The following is a 7,819-nucleotide window of genomic DNA, read 5'->3' on the forward strand; positions in this document are numbered from 1 at the left end:
CAGTTGATCTGTCAACATTCAACCCTTTAGACATATCAGGAAGGGTTCGACATGCGTCCTTATCCAACAATTGTTGTAGAGTATCTTCGAATTTTTTCGATGCCCCTGTGCCATCTTTATCACTCACGTCGAAATTGCCACTTTGGAAGCGTCGAAACCACTCTTTACAAGTTGTATTTAATGGAGCGTGATTACCGTAAATATTTATCAATATAAAACACGTTTCAGCTGCACTTTTCTTTAAAAGTTAATAATGAAGCATGACTTTCCGCAATTGCTGTTTTTTCGGGACGAACGTAGCCATTTTTGACGTCAGATAAAAACGGATCTTTACGCTTCAAACAAATGTAAACTACTGCGATCGAGACCTCACATACATATACTTTCAAATCACCAGTATATTTTTAAGCGAAACATCCCTTAACTAAAACTTAACTAATAGTTGTTTTTCATTAAGTTCTAATTATTTTTATGTAAATACATATCATTCGACTACACAAACGTTTAAAATTTTGCTCAAATTTAAAAAAAAATTAAGTTTCTATAAAAATTCCATATTTTTTATACGGAATTTTTATATTTAATAAAATGTAAGTCTCAAGTTCCTTAAAACTTGCATTTATTTTTGAGAAGTTTTTTGTTTTGCTGAAGGCGTTGGGAGCTTTCTTCCATATATCGAATGCTAGAAATTTTTCGTATATATTGTAGAGAAAATACAGAAGATCGCCAGTAAAAAGGAAAAAAAATCAAAAATCAACTTTATTTTTTCCATCATTTCAGAATGAATAACACTACACTAATCGAGGTACTGAAAACTAAAACAGATGCCCGGATACACAGGCACCCAGCTTGCCCTTGAGCTTTGAGCAATTGGTGTGTACCCTACAATTTTTATACCACCTCCGAATTTGGTAATGGCAGCAAAATACTTGGAGCTTTGCATTGCGAAGCGACTGGTATTAGATACAATTTTAGATTATCATGTCTACAGTGTAGATATACGAGGTGTCTTCAAAAAGTATCGCGAATTTTGAATTTTGCCAGGTTACGTATATTCGAATTTCGATTTTTTTGTCGCGATATGTTGGTACCCATGTCTCTCACTCATGCGGACGAGTTCGGCCATTTTGAATGTTCAGTTAATTGTTGGCAGCTGCTTTGCTTGCACGTGTTTCGGCTCGTCTTCGATTTTTACCTATTCAAAAATATGGATCAAAGAACCTGTATCAAATTTTGTGTGAAAAACGAAATTAAGTGCGCGGATGCATTCCGAATGTTGATTGTGTCTTTAGACCAAAGCAACGTTTATCGGTAGTACAAAATGTTCTCAGAAGGCCGAGAAGATGTGAACGACGAAAAGCGTGCCGGACGCCCGAGCACTTCAACAACAGACGAAAAAAATTGATGAAGTGAAGAAAATGGTATTGGCCAGTGGTCGAATTACTGTTAGAGAAGTTGCTAAGGACCTAGACATATCGTTTGGCTCGTGCCATTCGATTTTTTTCAATGATTTGCTGTAGTTAATACCATATCCACTTCAGTTACCACGTTGCTTATTCTAAAGCGGTCAAAAACATTTGCGGTCTTGTTAAGGCTGAAGCTCTGAGGTAATAAGCGGCAGCGATTCCAAAAAGGTCATTCCGATGACTTATCATTTTTGAAAGTACCATAAGTACATTGCCCAGCTATACCGCGTGAATGAGGCTATTCGACTGAAAAGACCTAATCGATATGGTCAAATCATACTTCTTCACGACAACGCCAAGCCCCATGTTGCACAAGTTGTCAAAGTCGCACTCCAATAGCTCGAAGTGGAGGATCTTCAGCATTCGCCGTATTCTCTCCCAGTCAAACCGTATGAAGGGCGTTACCTTCTATAACAAAGAGGTTCTTAAAAACTTACTCAACAACTTCTTTGACACGAGATCAGGCGATTTTTGGCGGAACGGCATCAACAAATTGGTCGAGAGGTAGGAAGAGGTTGTAAACAGCAACTACGAATATATAATTGATTAACTTATTGATATAATTATTGTTTTTTTTGTTTAAATAAAAGTGTTCGGTAAAAACGCTACCAACGTATTCCCCAACCTAATCTATAACTGGCGTTTACATTTTTTATAGGGTGTTTGGCCGAGTTCCTCCTTCTCTTTGTGGGGCGCGTCTTGATATTTTCCACAAATAGAGAGTTTTTTTATACCGCCTTCGAACTGCAGATGGTTTTTTATGAGGAGATTTTTCATGGCAGACACCAGTTTGGCCCGTAAAAAGTAAAGATCTTAACATCTTGATAATTTCCTTAAGAAAATAGCAACAAAAAAGAATAGTTGTGTGATTTTCAGAATGAGTCCCTTACGAGCAAGCATCGAGCACATCCCTCCCATACTCTTGTAGCATTGGCACTTTTTTCAATACTTTTAACGAGTGCAGGTATCGAGCACCTGTCGGCACCGGGAAAACACTACATATGTACAAATATGAGCAGCCGATTTCCATAATAATTAAACACCTTTGGTTAAAACTTGTTTTGAATATTTATTATATTTTTAATTTTTTATTTTTATTTATTTAAGCGATCATTTCAACTGCTTTCCATCCCAACTCATTTGCCATACAAACAATTTTAATTTTAACACTCAGTTACGCGATTTCTCTTTTCCAAATGTTTATTCTCTTATCTTATTTTATTTAATGTAAAATTTAACATTTTTAAATTTCAAAACCTAGCTAGGTAAATGTACGATAAATTTTAAGATATTAAAAAATTGAGATTTTTCTATTTAATTTTACGTACATTTGTGTGTATGCGTGTATGTAGAAATTGCATTTATTTTACAAGAAGTGCGCGTAGCTGCCCATGGCGTTTAAGCTAATCGAATTTTATGGCAAATTTTCAAGTATGTATGTGTGTGTATATTCGTATGTTGAGTATGTTTATGTGGATGTTTGTATGCATGTATGTATGTATGTTGCATATTAATTAAGAAGATCCTTCGTTTGAATGCATACACGCTTTTGTTTTTTGTTTTTGATTTATTATTTTTCCAAAAAACTTCATTTTTGATTTATTTATTTTCTTTATTGAAATTCATTAATTTTGTTAGATATTTAACTACATTTGCTAACTTAAGTTAGAATTGGATTGCGTTAAAATTAATTAAGTTTACAACACATTTGATTTACGTAGGTATTGGTATGTATGTATGTATGCATGTGTGTATGTATGTACCTGTTTAAGAGTACAAACATGCTTATGAGTGTGTGTGTATGCTTGTAAATATTCATTTAAGTTTTACGTACATGGAAGTTAATAAGTAAACATTTATGTATGTGTATATGTAAGTATATAAGTAAATAAGTAAATCTTGTTTCTTTAAGCAAAATACTGTTGTTGTGCGAACTGTTTGTTGTCATTATACATAGGCTTTTGTTTTATACGTAGTTATAAGGTAATACAAATTATTTATAGTACATTTGTATGTATATGTATAGGTATGTTTGTATGCGTTTATGCATTGTATATATTTTATTTGGAAAGTACATTTAGTTACTTTGTAATTAAAATTTATTAAATTTATGCATACTTTTGTATTCGTATTAGTAGGGCATTAGTGATTATTTATTTAAAAGGAAAATACAAATTGCTAACAAATAAATTGCGCAGTTTTACAAATTGGCGCAAAATAAATATTACGAAAAAAAAATCAACTATTTGCTGGGCTGCTTAGAATTACTTGCGAATACTTACACATACTCGCACATACGAATGTGTATGCTTGTATGTGTGCATGCGCATGTGATGAAATAGCTAAACTCTAAAACTTATTTTCAAATAAATTATTCTTAAAGCTAAACATCATTAAATTACAAAATTTAAACTCTTTACAGTTCGCAAAAAACATAAAAAACAAAAAATTAAAAAAGCTAAAAGAAATTGTATTTAAAATTAGTGAGACGCTTGCACACTAAAGTTTTTCGAGATTACCTTTTGTTTGTTTGTGAAACCTGTGCGCTGCCAAGTTCCCATTTACATTATCAGTCTTATGAATAACGAACGATGGGAATTTTTTGCATATCATATTTGTACACGTACAGAAAGGAGACTCAAGACATCCCCGCAAAATCGTTGAAATTTGATCCAACACAAAAAAAACAAAAACGCATGCGCCTACAACACAAATGACAGAGAGATCTATTTCAGTTTAGTATCGCTATTTAGTAGCGATCCAACAGTAAAAGAAAACGCTTCATCTTTATTAGGGCTCAATAATGTGAACAAAAAGATAATGGGAAACAATCAGTTTGGAGAAAAATTAAAAAATGTTAAACCTACTTAAATCTGGGCAAGGCTTAACATCTTAGAAAGAATTGCTTAACATAGCAAAAGAATAAGAAATGAATGAGCCGGCTGTTGAGACAATAAAGCGACTGCGAGCTTCTATACGAAAGGATGTAGCTAGGGCAACTAATGTAAGCATAAAATTTTCCACATTAAATCGATATGATTTAATGGAAGCAGTGGAAAAAGCTCTAGTAATTTGGGTACAAAACAATAGTAAAAAAAAAATACCGGTAGCTTCAAGTTCGATAAGATTTTTTTTGTTTCATTGTCGGAACAACTAGCAAGTACAGCACGCAGACACCAATAAGTCCATTGTAATGCACTCGGATTCACTTTTAATTTTCTTTAAATCTACACGACCTCCGAAGAAATCTGAGTAGACCTTATGGTGCCAAGGAGCCAAGGTGGTCGCCTCTTAACACATCAGTGCCAAAGACCTCAAGCCTGATTCGAGCGAAAGCGGGGCAGACGCACAGAAAGTGATCCACCGTCTCATCCTCCTCTTCACAAGATGGGCAGAGTACGATGAGATACAAAGCGCTTAACAATTTAAGCTTTTTAGAAGAAACGCAGCAAATTCCATCTACCACAGCATTTAGCGCAAGCTAGAGATGTTTTGAAAAGTTAAAAAAAAATACACAATCTGCATTCAACTTAAAGGGGACGCTGGTGACGAAAAATCTGTAAAAGAATATTCGGCGAAAGTGGCAAAAAGTATTGAAGAAAACTCTTACGTTCCTAACCAAATATTCAATGCCTATGAGACGGGTTTATTCTGGAAAGAAATGTCCAGAACTTATTTGTTAAAATTTGAATTATTTAAAAATTTTTTTTTTAATAATTATTTTATTTTTTTAATTAATTTTTCATTGTTTTTACTTGAAACGAAAATTAATGAAAAGGAATTAATGTTTACGTTTTAGTTTTTAAAAACAAGTTGAATTGAAAGTGCAACAAACCTTAGCTCATTTTATACGATTTAAAGAGCACATCTTCTACTTGTCTTTGCCTTCGATTTACACGGTTGTCAGGTTTATTGAACATATCCGGGTACTTTGTATGAACTCTGTGTCTCGTTTTACACGGCTTTGTTTAGCACGATTTTTCCAAGAACGTACATAACTACCATGTAAATCGAGGTATAAGTGTTTCTATTAAGAAAAAACCAATGATTAATCTAAGCATTACAGAAACAGACTATGAACAGCAACATTTTAGCTGTTAATTTACAATATGACTAACAGAGGATAAAAATAACAAAATATTGCAGCAGAATATTATTAATTTGTTTTTATTTATCTTCAAAGCACAATTTTTTTATTAATCTCCCACCGCTCGTAATTCACAGGACCGACACTACTTATATATTATATTATTGTATTTGTATAGAAAAATATGCACAGCACCGCTTTGCTTATTTCCTTTTTCGCAATTAAGGTTCATGTCTTTGATAAGTATAGCACATAAATATGTGGTTTGCTGAGAGAGAGAGAGAGCGTTTGTAAGTAAAAGAGCTGGAAGGAGTGATACAGTGATACAGTAATGATGCGGTTAATGAGTGAGAGAATGTTTGCAATATTCATTTATTTATATTTCATATTTTAATCCATAACTGTCTAGTACTTAAAACACTAGACTGCAGATTAATAAAAATAGGTGAAGAATACAATAAAAAAACTCTACATTTAAATTGTTTTTTTTTTTTTTTGCTTTTTCTTCAAAATATAGTAAAATGTGTAAAGTTTTATTTCCATTGTATTAAGAATACGCGTAGATGTATACAACTATGTAAGTAACATAAATAAATATGTATTCATTTTGTGCATAATGAACAGTCTAACATAGACCAATTTAATGAAACGAAATTTACAGCTTTTCTGTATGAAGTGCTCAGCATAAAAAACACACATACACGCCCACACTTTAGCGCATTTAAACTAAGCTTAAATTTAAAATAGTTAAGGTATAGTTTGTTGTTTTTCTTAATTACAAAGAAGATAAAAAAAAAAATTAATTAGCTTTAACAGTGTATGCAGTTTATAGGCAATAAAAATGAGTTCGAATCATATACATATTTAAGTTAAATTGGAAATTTTTGTTAGCTTCTCCTTTTTACCCATTTTGGTAGTAGAAGTGAGTTATGCTTAGTCTCTTTGCTAAAGTGGTTTTAAATTTAACATTAGAATATTGCCCATTACTCTCGCGTGCTTGATGGGGATTTTAGCAGTTAATAGCAGAAATATGTTAAAAATTTAAATGCTACAACTGCTTTAAAATTCACTTAATTAGTTTCTGTGCATAAGCAGAAAATAACAAGTAATTAAAAAAAATTTAAAATGGAAAAAATGTGATGAAGTTTTGTTGTGTGGAAATGATTACGAATATAAGGAGTGACTTAGAAATATTTTTTTTCTTCGAAATTTTTTCTTTGCTATAAAATAATCTCAGCTTATTTTTAATAAATGTGCATATCATTGAGCTCTAAAAGTAGAGATATGGTTTTTAGTGGAACTAAGAATGAGAAAATTACAATAATAAAATAATATTATTGGTTATACTCGTACAATATCATAACATAAAGAGGGATAATAGCAAGCAAAGGAAACGGTTAAGTACCAGGTAAAGGCGCCGCCGCCCTTCACTCGCAATAAATACAAAAACACCGTCTAAAGGCAAAGTACTTGAAGTCGGATATAGTTTTAAATCGGTATAGCTGATGTAAATCTTAATATTTAGCGGATAGAAATAATTTCTTTCTATCGAAATGTTACGAATAAAGGAGTAAAGTTCCAAGTTTTAAGTGAAGAAGGGAAGTCTCAAGTTGAGATTGCCAATTTGGTGGTATGTTCGCGGTCGAATGTGCTATTAAGCGATTTGCGTAGACAAAATCCAATCATAATACATCAAAAAGTGGAAGACGCCGCCTCACTAGTGTTCCGAAACACCGAAAACTAATACCCCAGTCTCTCAAGGATAGTAAAACATCCTCTTCCGCCCTTGCAGGTGCCCTTTCGGAAGAAATTGGAAAATCTGTTCTACTCGAACAGCTATAAGAAAGCTTCTAAAAGGAGGTTTAAAAGGATACAGAGCCCGGAAAAATCGGAAAAAGCGTTTAGAATGGGTCCCCTCTCCGATACCCACATTTTAGAGAGGAAGATTGGTCGAATGTTTTGTGGTCTGATGAATCGAACTTCCAAGAAGGCTTAGTTTACATCATTTTAAAATATCCACAACCATAGTTTCTTAACCTAGTCCAGTTTCGAGGAAATAACACAACTCTCATAAAAAGATTATTTTTCCGTTCCTACAGATATATGGAACACCTGCTGTGACGTTCGTGAGGCGACGGGTTGCCGAGGATTGCGAGGTACACACTGCCAAGCGTGGGGGATGCAACATTATAATCTGGGGTTGTATGGCTACTGATGGTGTCGGTGATATGTTCATATGCGAGGGTCGTATGGAGAGAAACTGTAC

This window comes from Anastrepha obliqua, chromosome 4 (assembly GCF_027943255.1).
Source record: "Anastrepha obliqua isolate idAnaObli1 chromosome 4, idAnaObli1_1.0, whole genome shotgun sequence".
In the NCBI taxonomy this organism is placed as follows: Eukaryota; Metazoa; Arthropoda; class Insecta; order Diptera; family Tephritidae; genus Anastrepha; species Anastrepha obliqua.